The sequence below is a fragment of the Marmota monax genome, unplaced genomic scaffold, assembly GCF_021218885.2.
Source record: "Marmota monax isolate L192 unplaced genomic scaffold, Marmota_monax_Labrador192_F-V1.1 WCK01_AAM20220418_F8-fsc00048, whole genome shotgun sequence".
In the NCBI taxonomy this organism is placed as follows: Eukaryota; Metazoa; Chordata; class Mammalia; order Rodentia; family Sciuridae; genus Marmota; species Marmota monax.
Window position 1 is genome coordinate 9201259 of NW_026694895.1, and position 14191 is coordinate 9215449.

Below are 14191 nucleotides of genomic sequence, written 5' to 3' on the forward strand. Positions count from 1 at the left end.
TTCCTCCATCATTATTAAAGTCCTCATGTAATTTTTTAAGTTATTTGCAAAATAATATAACTTACTAAAAAGTGAGAGAGAAAAAAGAAAGTCACTGTAGTAGATAATCTTCACAATGGCCTGGGATGAGGGTATTCTAACTACTCCCACTTAATGGGTTGAAAACCTGAGGCACAAAGAAGTTAGCTAACCTACCTAAGGTGATACAGATAATAAATGATGCGACTGGGTGATGAGCCCATTTATCAGATTATAGAGGCTGCACATTTATCTTTCTGCAAAAGACAGAGTTGAGTGTTGGTGATTTCCTTTGAGCTCCAACATCAAGCAGTATTAAATTCAGCCATGACCTGGACTGTCAAGATACATAGGCCAATGATTCTCTTTTTGTTTAAGCTGGAGGGTTGTGTTTTCTGTTTTTTGGCAGTTAAAGGCTGCTAATACCTTCTTCAAATCCTTTCTAATTTTGTTCCTTTTTTAATACCCAGATTTCCTTTTTGCTTTGAATTACTATTTCTGTGCATTTTGATGACTTTCATTAAGATATTCGGAATATTTAGGATACAGTTGGCACTATGTAAATATGTTAATAGATTTATTCCTTTTACCTTGCAGCCTTCCCTCTGTTCCAAGCCTGCTCCTTTTTCTTCCATGTTGTCATTGAACTAATAACTTTTGCCCTGATTTTCCTTCTGGGTATAGTTTCTTTCTTATTTGAGGAAGTTCTAAAGAAATAGAATTTAGTTTTATGGGATGGAGCAAGTCTTGAATTGAATCTCATAGCACTTTACAAATTATACTTGAATTATTAGCCACAGAGAAAAATCAAGAGTTGCTGCTTTTATAAGGTAACTCTAGTTTTAAAACCCCTGGGTGAGCAGTTATGATCCTTTCAGGGCCTCAGGAAATGTGCTGGTTAATTTCCAACCCTCCCTGCTATTCTCTGCCTGTTGCTGCCCTGCTCTGCAAGCGTGTATGGGGCACTTCCATGTGACTGCGTCATGAAACTCCTTGATCCTTCAGTTTCTTGATGGGAGGCAGCAACTGCAGATCAGAGTGCCAGGGGCACACAGTTAGCTCTTTAGTCAGTCAAAGCAGGCTCCAGCATAACACTGCCTCTGGGGTCATCCCATTTTTTTCCCCCCCAAGTTTCCCCATTCTCCTCAAATGCCTTCAGGCTAATTCCTACAGGTCTTCAATCCATGGCCCCACTGTTGCCACTCTGCCTGGGAGAACTACGGCTCCTTCCAGCTTCCAAGACTCCTGGGTTTCCCTCTGGAGTAGATACTCATGAGATGACAAGCCAAAGGCACCCACTGCTCTTCATGTAGCACCTTGTACATGGTAAGGATTCATTTCTATTGAATGAATGAATAAATGGGCTCTGTGTTTCATGAAATCTCTCCATGTGGGCAGCTGTCTACTTTTCCTGGTATGAAGACAGGCAGAACATAGTTCCTAAAGATGTAAACCACGCAGCTTGTGAGGGACTTTCTAAGGGTCGATCTCATTCATTGCTCCGTATCACATCACTGAGAGACTTGTGCCCGAGTAGCCAATCATTCACTACTTGGTCCCCCTGCCTGCGCTTGCCTTCCTTGTTCATTAGTAAATGAACACAAGGAAGAAGGTGCCAGTGCATGCTGTGTACATTGCTTACTTTTTTGTGAGTGAGACATGCTCACCAGAGGGACAATAAGGCCATCTGGATTGTGTATGACATGGCATGGGATGCTGAGACAGTGATGGGAGAGAGGTGGAGATAAGGAGCACTCAGGAGGAAAATTTGAGAGAGACTAATTCATTTCCAATGTATTTCCTGGATTCAACAGGGGGGATCATTCTTTACTCAAAAGTGCTTTGAGCCAGGCATAATAGTACATGCCTAGAAACCCAGGGAAGCTGAGGCTGGAGGATCTACAAGTTCAAGGCCAGCCTCAACAACTTAGTGATGCCCTAAGCAATTTAGCCAGCCCTGCCTCAAAAAGAGCTGGGGATGTGGCTTAGTGATTAAGAGCCCCTGAGTTCAGTCCCTGATAACAAAAAAATTAAATTAAATTAAAAAGGGCTTTTAAAGTGGGTATCACATTGTACCCTTGTCCTAGTAAATTTATAGATGACAATAGACCACTCTGACTCTCAGCAATTAAAGAAAGGGACTTTAAAAATGTCTCAAAGGAGTTAAAAAATGTCTTTAAGCCTCTGTGGATCTCATGGAAAAGACCCAAATGCACATGTCCCTGTCCCCTGTTGTGCCCAGAGGGCTGGAGTGCACACATGGCGTACATTCATGTGCATGCTGGCTGGGTTGTAGCAACACAGACAGTTAAGTGGAGGACTGCCTGGTGACGGTGCCTTTATAATCATGTGGTCTCTGCTGAAAGGAAAGGGAGCTATCATTATTTTTTTTTATTTGCTCTTTTTAGTTATAGAGCTATAATTTATTAAACCTTATTATGCCCTGTGCCATCATTGTTATGGAAAGAATTTTTCTCTTCCTTATTTGCTTCACTGACTCCTCATGCCCTTTCTGACAGTTTCTGAAGCATTTGCATGTAAGGCAGACATTTCCAGAGCTCCATCATACCAGCCACAAGAGTGGAGGTAAGAAAACAGAGTTCTCAATCTTTTTCTTTAAGAACTTTACAGCCTAAAAAGAAAGAAGAAGAAGAAGAGAAAAAGAACTTTACCACCAAAAGAAATGGTTCTTTACTTGAGTCCATAATCCCCAAGAATTTCCAGGGGCAAATTTTAAGGAACATTACTTAACATCAAATGCAACATTTCAGTTGTCTCCAGAAAGGGCCCATAACTTTATTGACATCTCAAAAAGTTTCCCAAAGTCTGCAATAAAGAGATAGGCCCATTACTTAATAGAGTCAGGCTGCATCAAGGTGTCGAGAGGTGCAGTGGTCTTGCAACAACACTTTGGAGTGGGAGGAGCTCAGGGCTGAGTCTGGGCCTCAGGCAGGTGGAATTTAAATCCTGGCTCTACCATTGAGTCAGTGGGAGACTTTGGGCAAGTTGTGTGGTTTCCCAGACTCTAGTGGCCTTACTTACTTTAGAGTTCAATGGACAGAGTATACAGGGTGTTTAAAAAGTTGGCTAATAGAGGACACAGCTTATTTTCTGTTTCTAGACTTTCTTGAACCTTCTGTAATATGCTAAAATTTGGAAGAATTTTACTTGAAAAGCTGTCTGGAGGCTCAAAAAAAAAAGGAGGAGAATAATGAGCATATTATTTGAAAACACAGTAGCCTACTGTTGAAAGATAGGTTTACCCTATTCTCAGACTTTTCAGACATCCTCTATCTACAGGTTGTTGAGATACTGTTCTAATTATTTGTCTGTTTGTTTTCTCTCTTTCTTGTGGAAGTAGAGGTATTGGAATCCCAAAGAGATCAGCTAGAGCACAGCCAGAGATTCCTAATTCTTGGTTTACGTTCTTGGTTTTCTTCACCAGCATTCAAGGGTGCAGCGGCCCATGCACCCCTGTCCTTTCATCACTCCACCCATCTGTCTTTCTTGGCTCATATGCTGAAGTATCTAGCAGTCCTCCTCTGTGCTCTTGTCCTAGACAGATGACTATCATGGGCCTGGCTTGGAAGGTACAACTGTTGGTCATGGAAGAATTCAGTCACATCTACTCATATGAATATGGCTTTATAAAAATGATTGTTAGGTAAGAAGCATCCTGGAGGAGTCTAGCACCCACCATCAGACTAGGTGTCCCTGCTATGCTTAATGAGGAGCATTAAGCACTCATGTTGCAGTTGCTTGGTTAGTGAGCTGTCCTCCTCCCTGGCTCCCAGCTAGTGTTCATACCATATCATGATGCCTGATACACAGTGTGTGCCCTTTCTTTCTTTCCTTCTTTCCTTCCTTCTTTCTTCCTTTCTGTTCTAGGGATTAGGGATTAAACTCAGGCATGCTTAACCACTGAGCCACATTCCCAGCCATTTTAAAGTTTTATTTTGAGACAGGGTCTGGCCAAGTTGCTTAGAGCCTCACTAAGTTGCTGAGGCTGGCTTTGAACTTCCAATCCTCCTACCTCAGCTCCCTAGTCACTGGGATGACAGGTGTGCGTTGCCACACCTGGCTGGAATCTGTTTTTAAGAAATGCTCCCTGTGGGTGGGTTGATCAGTTAGATCTGGGGACTTTTGAGGGACCTGTGATAATAGCTGAGTGACTCATTTCTATAAAGTGGTGGTTGAGCCTATGGAAGAATCACCCACACTGCTCAATAAAAATGCAGATTTCACACCCAGTAGAAAGTGGTTAAGATGATAAGAGCAGGCGACAGCAAATATTGGTTAAGATGTGGAGCAGCTGGAACTCTCGTTATATTGCTGAGGACAGTGTAAAGCTGTATGACCTTTTGCAAAACTATTTGGCATTTTCATGTCAACTTAAATATAAACCTACTCTGGGATGGAGCAATTCCACTCCTTGGCATTTACTCAAGTGAAGTGAAAGCACATGTTCACACAGAGACTTGTGTGCTGGCATTTGTGAGAGCTGATAGCTTGAGCTGACTTCTGGTGGATACACCCTACGGTGGCCCCTGGTAATCCACAGACTTGTGTATGCCTCTCAAGTGTGAGTGAAACTTGTGACTTGCTTCTAACCGTTAGCAATGATCGTGATGGTGATGGGATGTCTCTCTCTGGGTTGTGTTACATTAAGGAAAGCTCATTGTTAGCAGACTGAAGACTTTCCTGCTGGCCTTGAAGAAACAAATAGTCATGCTGCCAACTGCCCATGGAGAGGTCCATGTGGTAGGAACTACAAGGGCTGGCCCCAGTTGACAGCCAGTCAGAACCAGGATCCACAGTCCTACAACCACAAGGATCTGAATTCTTCCAAGAACTGTGTGAGCTTGGAAGAGAGTCCTGAGCTCCAGACAGTAATGCAGCCTCACTGACAACAGGCTTGCCACTTTGTAAGACCTAGGGTAGAGGACCTAACTCAGCTGTGTCCAGACATCTGACCCTTGGACACTATGAGATTAATAAATGTGTTTTGTTTACAAGCTGCTATGTTTTATTTTAAATTGCTGATATTTTACACAGCATAGGAAATAAATACAACCCAAATGCCCAACAGCAGGTGAATGTGTAAACAAATTATAGCATATTCCTACAGTGTAATATTACTTAGCCATAAAAGGAAGTATCTGTCAATACTTATATTAACATGGATGAATCTCAAAAGCATGTTGAGTATGACTCAGAAGAGGATGTAGGGGCTGGGGTTGCAGCTCAGTAGTAGAGTGTTGCCTAGCATGTGAGAAAGCACTGGTTTCACTACTCAGCACCACATAAAATAAATAAATAAATATTGTGTTTGTCTATGAGAGAGAGAGAGAGGGAGAGAGTGCACGAGCACATGTACATATGCTTCTGGGAAGTTGGTGACTGGAAAAGGACCTAAGAAACATTTCTGGGATGATAGAAGTTGGTTAAGATGATGGTTAATTAGGGTGTATATTTTGAAATAATTGAACAATTCACTTAAAATTGAACATTTAATTATATATAACTTATACTTTGTTTTAAAATGTAAGTATCATTTCTGATTCACTGGATATAGGATATAGAGCAGTGATGTATAGAATCTTCCTTTTTATTTTCCTCCAGTACTGGTGAGTAAGCCTAGGACCTCATGCATGCTATGCAAGCACTCTTATATTGAGCTATATACCCAGCCCTGAATTATTCTTGTGTGTGTGTGTGTGTGTGTGTGTGTGTATTGCTGAGGATTGAACCCATGGCTGTGTGCATGCAAGGCAAGCACTCTACCAACTGAGCTATATCCCCAGTCCCTGAATTCTTCATTCTTAATCAGCATCTCCAGACAATTCTAATGCAGAAGTCACCATAGAGCAGTGGATCATTTAAGGAGGAAGGATAGAGGAATAGGGAACATATGGTTTCTTCTTATTCAATTTAGAGTCCTCCCAAGAGATATGTATTCTAATTAGAACAACAGTGTCTTAATTTGTTATTGGGCCAGTCAACAGGCAATTTCATTCACTTCAATTAATTGAGTACTTTCTGAGTATTTGATTTCTATTTTACTCAAAGAAATCATAAAGTGCACTCTTCCAAAAGTGCTAAACATTTAATTGAGGAAAATGCCCATATGTGTACAAGACAGGAAACTGTTCACTTACGATACAAAGCAAACAGAGCAAACAGGGTAAGTGCTTAGTCTCTAAATACTGAATCTAGTTTTTCTTGGTCACTTCCAAAGTATTCCCAATAGCTTTTGTTCCTTACGCCTGTGTATAATTCCAAGTGATCTTTTTGTGGAATATTTAATATTTTTAATGGTGATTCATGTTAGTTTTTCTTCAATCTTAAAGGCTTTCACCCCTCCTCATGATATCCATTTTTGTTCTAGTTAGTCCTGAACCCTGCTGCTGGCTGATTTCAAACACTCTCAGTTGAGAATCATGGCAATAATAGTTCCACCTGCCTTGCTGGATGTCATGGCAAAGCCAGGACAAAGCCACTGCCCCATGCTCCAAGAACAAATGAAGAAATCTTATTCTAAAAAGCCCAGCTGGATGGACGAAATACAGCATTCTAATTCCCAAGTGATGCTGTTTTCTGTTGAGCTTATTTCACTCAGGGAAATTTCTGTTAACTACCCAATCATTAACTTTTTAAAAAATATATATGTATATATATATATTTAGTTGCAAATGGATCCATACCTTTATTTTATTTATTTATATTTTTTATTTGGTGCTTAGGATCGAATCCAGTGCCCCACACATGCTAGGCAAACACTCTACCACTGAGTCACACCCCCAGCCCCTCAAGCATTGACTTTTCATCCTAATTATCTCAACCTATAATATCCACACAGATCCATACTCTTGAAACTTTTCCAACAATTTTCAACTTCTTTTTCCTGATTTCAGGTCATTCTGAATGATGTTCTTCTATGGTAGACAATAGCATGGTTGATGGTTCAGAAAATGATGTTTCTCTTTGGTGATAAAGATGAAAATTTCTTCTTTATAATGAAAGAGTCAGACACGCCAGCTCAGAAAGACTTTTTTTTTTTTTTGAGACGACCTGACTTCTTTTAATGGCACAGCCCTAGCTCCAGCAAAGCAAGACAGACAGTAAGCTATGCAAAGCTGCTGAGAAGTGCAATGGCAAAACAACTCCAGATTGCCCTTGTTCCCTCCCACCCCCCAAGCTTATGATGGGGCTCCATGCCTGGGAACTTGGGGCCAGCTCAGCCCCATTCCCAAACTCTAATAATGCACAGCAAAGCCTTGCCCAAGTCTTGCTTCCAGAGTTGGTGGATGTAGAAGCAGCAGGAATAACCGAGTGGCAGTCCATTCTCCAACACAGAAACTACTGGATTTAAACTCCTACTTGGAAAGGAAGTGAAGACTCATATCCTTCAATAGTTTGTGATTGGATAGACAGATCCAGGGGGATTTGTTCCTCATTTCCTCCCTATTTTGGATCCCACCAGGACCTAATATCAACGTCCCTGGGGTCATGATTCCTGGGCCTGGCAAGGGCCCCTTGGCAAGTCTCACCATTAGCCATGGAAGGGAAAAGTGTCATGAGCAGCAAATAGCGAGGGCAGTAGTAGCAGCAGCAGCAGCACAAAGGGGAAGGCGGCAGAAGCTCAAGCATTCACAGAGGGGACAAGAAACCGTGCAAGGAAACTTTATTTTGAAAGGATTTTGCAATAAACATAGTAAGGAGGCTCCAGGCAGCTGTTCTATTCTTCTCCTTCATCCTCGACCTCATAGGAGTCGATGCCCACCTCCTCGTAATCCTTCTCCAAGGCAGCCATATCCTCTCGAGCCTCAGATAACTCACCCTCTTCCATTCCCCCACCCACATACCAGTGTACAAAAGCCCTCTTGGCATACATCAGGTTGAACTTGTGGTGCAGGCGGGCCCAGGCCTCGGTGATGGCAGTCATGTTGCTCAGCATGCACACAGCATGCTGCATCTTGGCCAGGTCACCCCCCAGGCACCACAGTGGGAGGCTGATAGTTGACGCCAACCTTGAAGCCTGTGGGGCACCAATCCACAAACAAGATGCTGCGCTTGGTCTTGATGGCAGCAATGGCGGCATTGACATCTTTGGGCACCACGTCCCCACGGTACAGCAGGCCATGTACTTGCCATGCCGGGGGTCACACTTCACCATCTGGTTGGCAGGCTCAAAGCAGGCATTGGTGATTTCTGCCACCGACAGCTGCTCGTGGTAGGCCCTCTCTGCAGAGATGACTGGTGTATAGGTGGCCAGGGGGAAGTGGATGTGCAGGCAGGGCACCGGGTTGGTGTGGAACTCCATCAGGTCCCCATTGAGGGCCCCATTGAAACGCAGGGAAGCTGTAATGGAAAACACGATTTGGCTGATGAGGCAGTTGAGGTTGGTTAGGTTGGGTGCTCCATGTCCAGGTTGCAGCGGCAGATGTCATAGATGGCCTCGTTGTCCACCATGAAGGCACAGTCTGAGTGCTCCAGGGTGGTGTGGGTGGTCAGGATGGAGTTGTAGGGCTCCATCACGGCTATGGACACCTGAGGTGATGGGTAGACGGAGAACTTCATCTTGGATTTCTTGCCATAGTCCACAGAGAGCTGCTCCATCAGGAGGGAGGTGAAGCCAGAGCCAGTGCCCCCTCCAAAGCTGTGGAATACCAGGAAGCCTTGAAGTCCTGTGCACTGGTCAGACAGCTTGAGAATCCGGTCGAGTACAGGGTCAATGATTTCCATGCCAATGGTGTAATGACCAAGGGCACAGTTGTTAGCAGCATCCTCTTTCCCAGTGATGAGCTGCTCTGGGTGGAAAAGCTGTCGGTATGGGCCATTTCGGATCTCATCAATTACAGTGTGCTCCAGGTCCACAAAGACGGCCCTGGGCACATGTTTTCCAGCACCAGTTTCACAGAAGAAGGTGGTGAAGGAGTCGTTCCCCTCCACCAATAGTCTTGTCACTGGGCATTTGGCCATAAGACTGAATCCCATGTTCCAGGCAGTAGAGCTCCCAGCAGGCATTGCCCATCTAGACACCTGCTTGCCCCACATGTCCTGAAGTACACTCACACATGATGAGTCTGAGTGGTGCGCCTCACGTAGAGTCAGGGTGACGGGTCTCAGTGAGAACTTCAGAAAGACTTTTTAAAAACTTACTTTGTTGTCAGTAAATTCCCAATTACCTAGAATGCAAATCCAGAGATCTCAATGAAACATGGTTTATTTACAGAAAAGTATCCAGGATGAAGAATTCACAGGGACTGTTTGTTCCACAGAAAGGAAGGCTCAGATGAGCTTCAATATATATAGCATGGCTGTCTATGTGGTTGAGAGAAAGAAAATCTGATCTGATGGTGCGAGGCATAGAGTAACAGATCCTAGTGCAAAAAATTAGGAAACATTTCCTCACCATAAGTGCTATTTACAGATAGAAACAGTTTCTTGGTGTGTGTGTGGGGGGGATGTATTAGTGTTCTATGGCTACTATAACAAATTGCCACAAATTTAGCATCTTAAACATCAGCCATTTTAATTAATTAATTTTAATTAGGTATACATGACAGCAGAATGCATTTTGATTCATTGTACACAATTGCAGCACAATTGTTCATTTCTCTGGTTGTACATGATGTGGCGTTGCACCATATGTACAGTCATATGTGTATCTAGGGTAATGGTGTCCATCTCATTCCACCATCTTTCCTGCCACCTTGCTCCCTTCTACCCTTCCCTTCCCTTTGCCCAATCAAAGTTCCTCCATTTTTTCCATGTCCCCCCCCCTACACATTAAGGATTGACATCCACTTATCAGAGAGAACATTTGGCCTATATTTTGGGGGGATTGACTTGCCGCAGTCTGGCTGGCAAAAAATGCCATGCGTCATCCCGACTCGGCTGTGGCCCTCAACATTGACTTACTTCGCTTAGCATGATATCTCTAACTCTATCAATTTACCTGCAAAGGCCATAATTTTATTCTCTTTTAATGCTGAGTAATTTCTATTGTGTATGTATACCACAGTTTCTCTGTCCATTCATCTATTGAAGGGCTTCTAGGTTGCTTCCACAGTGTGGTTATTGTGAATTGATCTAACAGCAACCATTTATGATCTCACAGTTCTGCAGGTCAGAAGTCCAGGTATGTGGGTTCTGCTTGATCTTCCTTCTGCTCAGATTCTCACAGGCTAAAACCGAGGTGTTGTCTGGGCTGTGTTCCCCTCTGGAGGCTCTGGATGCATCTGCCTCTGAGCTCATTCAGGTGAAGTCCCTTGTGGTTGTAGGACTGATGTCCCTGCTGCCCTACTGGCTTCCACTTTTTTCTCCTAGAGGCTGTTGCATTTCTTCTCAGACTTTTCATGTGCACCTCCCCCTTTAGCAATGAAATATTCCTGACTTCCTCTTCTGCCTCATCCTCTGGCTGACTCTTCTGCCTTCTGCTGCTGCCTTAAAGGGCTCGTATGATCACATTAGGCCCACCTGGATAATCCAGAATAATCTTTCTATTTTCAATTCAGCTGGCTAGTCACCTTAATTACATCTGCAAAGTCCTCTCACAGCTGTACCTAGATTCTCATTTGACTTAGAAGGAGATGAGAATCTTGGGGGAGATCTTTAGAATTCTGTGTACCCTGTGAATTCTTATGCTCAGAGGTAAAAATACTGCTGAGGAGAGGGGATCTACAGCAGCAAAAGAAAGATCAGCTCTGTAGACTCTTGACCTGGGGCAGACTTGTGTAGGGAAGTACAGGGCAGCTTTCATTGTTGCAGTGACTGTTGGGTGCTACTGGAATTTTGGTGGAATGAAACAGGGATATGAAACATCCTGTAGTGCTTGGAACAATCCTATACAATGAAGAGGTGTCTTTCCCAAATTGCTCATAGAGCTTCCACTGAGAAGCACTGGGCTAAGATGGACCAGCACACACATCTGTTCACATGCCCCAAACCATCTGCTTTGAATGTTGATCTGAATAGCCCCACAGAGGCCCGGATACCCATGTGCCTTGTTGGTGTCATCCCACTTTTGATAAGATACGAAGAGATACACAATTTGGCAGTCAGGGTGATCAAACCCAAGCAGGCCCCTTTGCTTGATCTGGCTCCTTCCAGAATGGCTGAAAGGCTAATTGGTGATGCAGACCCATAGCAGGTGGGCCCTGGGGTGACAGACCACGGACATGGCTCTGGATATGAGGGTTGGCAGCTGCAGCATCCAGGCCTTGCTCCTCATCTTCTGTCATGTCATTCTCTGTCATACTGGAAGTTTCCAACAGTCAGGAGGTGCCTGTAACCTTGTTCCAAAGGGACTTTGGAGGACACCCTTTGTCAGGGATTACTACGTAATATCCTTGAAGGTAGAGTCGGCTTGATGCTGGCAACTGCAGTGACAAAAGTGAAAATGTGACATTCTAGGAAGAAGATCCTACATACTCCACTGTGAAGAGTATGCAGAGCAAACAGAATGGCACAAACAAAAAGAGTTGAGGTGAGATTAGGCAGAGAAAAAGGAAGCAGGGGGAGACTAAGAGAGGCCCTGTGTTGTTTGTGCAAGAACCTGACACACACAAGAACCGAAAGTCCACACAAGGAGAAGGTTGCACAGTCCTCTGGCCATTGGCTGCTGGCCAGTTGTGAGTAAGACTGGGTTCTTGAAGAAGTTAGACCCGTCTATACACTTCTCAGCCAGTGCAGGATTGATGGCAGTATGACATCTACAGAAAGCCTTCTAGAATGTAACATAAGGGCATTGATTTGACATGGGCATCATGGAACTATTCTTCTCCCCCCCCATAGTTTACTGAGGTAAAATTGAAGTAAAATAAAACTACAATAAAATGCACATATTTCAAGTATGCAGTTTGATCAGTTTTGACATGTATGTAACCAATACAATCAATATAAAAAGCATTTCCATTACTTCTTTTTAAATTTGAAATCATGCAGACTGTGTTTCCTGCATGATTTATTACATTAGAAATCAGACATCTTGAGATATGTAGAACTGCACCCCAACATGCATGTAATGGTTCTTATTCCTTTCAGCCACACCATGTATTTCTTTTCCAGTACCTCCTCATGTTCTTGACATCCAAGTGTTGGAGAGCCTTTTTTTTTCATTTTATGTATGTTCACTGCCCTGATGAGTTTATACCAACTTTAACTTTTAAATATCACCTATACACAGAAAACTCCAACATTCAATTATCTAGGCCAGATGTTTTCGTTGAACTCAAGGTTTTTGTATCCATTGGTACATTGGAAATTTCTACTGGAAGTTCAATAGACATCTCAGATTTAACATACCTACAACCATCACTTGATTTTCCCTGCTAAACTTGTTTCTACTGCAATCTTCTTTCCCCTCTCAGTAAATGACAACTGGATATTGACATGCAAAAAAAATGAATTTGTACCCCTACCTCACACCACATACAAAAGTTAGATGAGAATAAGTTGGAGATTTAAATGTAAAAGACAAAACTATAACATTCTTAGAAGAAAACAGAAGTGTAAATATCTGTGACCTTGATAGCCAAAGATTTTTTTAGATCTGACACCAGAAGTATGGCAACCAAACAGAAAAACAGAGTAATTGAATTTTATCAAACTTAAAAATTGTTACATTTCAAAGGACATTATTAAGAAAATAAAAAGCCAAACACAGTCATACACACCCCTAATCCCAGCTGCTCAAGTGACTGAGGCAGGAGGATCACAAGTTTGAGGCCAGCCTGGGCACATTAGTGAGACTCTTTCTCAAAATAAAATAAAGAAAGGACTGGGGGATGCAGTTCAGTGGTAGAGTGCTTGCCTAGCATGCACGAGGCCCTGGATTTAATCCCCAGTACTGGGGCAGGGAGTGAAAAGACAATGCTCTGAATGGAAGAAAACTATTTGCGAATCTTGTATCTTGCTAAGGGCCTAATATCCAGGATATACAAAGCATGCTAAAAACTCATCAATAAAAGACAAGCCAATTTTAAAGTGGGCTTGGATAGATATTCTTCAAAGAAAATAAACAAATGACCGTAAGCACAAAAAGCCTGCTCTGTCTCATTAGTTGTTAGGGAAATGCACATAAAAACCACAGTGATGGGCTGGGGTAGTGGCTCAGCAGTAGAGTGCTCGCCTAGCATGTGTGAGGCACTGGGTTCGATCCGCAGCGCCACATAAAAATAAATAAAAAAGAAACAATTGAAAAAAATTGACAAAACTAAAAGTTGGTTCTTTGAAAAAATAAACAAAATCGACAGACCCTTAGCCATGCTAGCGAAGAGAAGAAGAGAGAGAACTCAAATTACTAGCATACGGGATGAAAAAGGCAATATCACAACAGACACTTCAGAAATACAGAGGATAATCAAAAATTATTTTGAATCCTTATACTCCAATAAATTAGAAGATAGTGAAGGCATCAATAAATTTCTTAAGTCATATGATCTGCCCAGATTGAGTCAGGAGGATATAGACAACCTAAACAGACCAATATCAATTGAGGAAATAGAATAAACCATCAAAAGACTACCAACTAAGAAAAGCCCAGGACCGGATTGGGTATACAGCAGAGTTTTACAAAACTTTTAAAGAGGAACTAATACCAATACTTTTCAAGCTATTTCAGGAAATAGAAAAAGAGGGAGAACTTTCAAATTCATTCTACAAGGCCAACATCACCCTGATACCTAAACCAGACAAAGACACTTCAAAGAAAGAAAACTACAGACCAATATCTCTAATGAACCTAGATGCAAAAATCCTCAATAAAATTCTGGCGAATCGGATACAAAAACATATCAAAAAAATTGTGCACCATGATCAAGTAGGATTCATCCCTGGGATGCAAGGCTGGTTCAATATACGGAAATCAATAAATGTTATTCACCACATCAATAGACTTAAAAATAAGAACCATATGATCATCTCGATAGATGCGGAAAAAGCATTCGACAAAGTACAGCATCCCTTTATGTTCAAAACTCTAGAAAAACTAGGGATAACAGGAACATACCTCAATATTGTAAAAGCAATCTATGCTAAGCCTCAGGCTAGCATCATTCTGAATGGAGAAAAATTGAAGGCATTCCCTCTAAAATCTGGAACAAGACAGGGATGCCCTCTCTCACCACTTCTGTTCAACATAGTTCTCGAAACACTGGCCAGAGCAATT

General features: G+C 42.5%; 1 pseudogene; it reads right to left on the reverse strand.

The window, feature by feature from the left end:
- Positions 1-7667: 7667 nt before the first annotated feature.
- On the reverse strand, positions 7668-9076 carry LOC124080868 (tubulin alpha-4A chain-like; annotated as a pseudogene).
- Between the last annotated feature and the right edge of the window lie 5115 nt (positions 9077-14191).